General features: G+C 48.8%; 1 protein-coding gene across 1 annotated transcript in view; it reads right to left on the reverse strand.

Annotated features, from left to right (window-relative positions):
- Positions 1-698, reverse strand: part of LOC107098020 (aryl hydrocarbon receptor nuclear translocator-like protein 1) — a 45,085-nt gene extending 44,387 nt beyond the window's left edge. The window contains exon 1 of the mRNA XM_015395445.1: positions 565-698. The gene's annotated coding sequence lies outside the window, so the exon portion shown is untranslated. The remainder of the gene's footprint in view (positions 1-564) is intronic.
- Between the last annotated feature and the right edge of the window lie 255 nt (positions 699-953).

Genomic DNA, 953 nt, shown 5'->3' on the forward strand with positions numbered 1-953 from the left:
GCCAATGATTGGCTAAAGGGGGCCATGGCCACCTCTGGCCCCCCATCTTGTTCCGCCCCTGGCAGAGCGACCACATTTTTACAGCGTTGATGTTTTATAACCCAAACCAGCAGCCTGCCCTTTCATAGCGATGGGTCATCAGTGTCTGGGCAGCTCAGGATGGATGCTCTCAGCCTACTAGATCCCCACCAAGGCCTGTTTACATCGCTAGCCTGCTAGCAGCATTGTATAACTGAAGTCATGCTTGGTTAACACACCTGCACCAAAACAGAAATAAAGCTCATTTCTATCAACGGTTGATAGAAATTAGCCCCCGCGAGACAATGGGGTCGTTTCCAGCTCTTAAACTGGCTAATATTAGCATTTAGTATCAGCTAGCGGAGGAACGCAAACTGTCATGACTTGGCCAGCGAGCTAATGTCCCTCCTGTTCCACAAAACCGCATTGGCATGACCACAGAGCTGGGAAACAACGACGACAACCATCACGGATTAACACGCCCCGGTAAAAGCCACAGAGCTGTGTTATCCACAAAGCACAGTTCTTACGACATGTCGTACTTACAACATCGGCGATAGGGTCCGTCTATCCATTGAACTCGCTGGTAATGTCTGATAGCAACACAGAAAACTGTGACATAAACGGTTTTCAATCGGTGACCCAGTTTCTGTTCGCCGTCATGCCTGTCGGACCACTAACCTAGTTTTTCGACCAATCGGGTTCGAGATTCCGGCATCGGCATCCCGTTAGCTAATCAGATGTGAGATCGGGCTGGGAAATTGTGACGGACGCGGAAGCTGACCAATGGTGGGCCGATTAGAACGGAATGCAGAAGTCAGTTTGTGTGTGAGCGTGTTACGGAAAACACAATGCAAACAGGCCATTTAGCTGGCGCTGTGCCCGATAACCCTGATTATCATTTTTAGTCTTTAAATAGACTGAATTATTGTGTT

Source organism: Cyprinodon variegatus, unplaced genomic scaffold (assembly GCF_000732505.1).
Source record: "Cyprinodon variegatus isolate N-32 unplaced genomic scaffold, C_variegatus-1.0 Scaffold741, whole genome shotgun sequence".
NCBI lineage: Eukaryota > Metazoa > Chordata > Actinopteri > Cyprinodontiformes > Cyprinodontidae > Cyprinodon > Cyprinodon variegatus.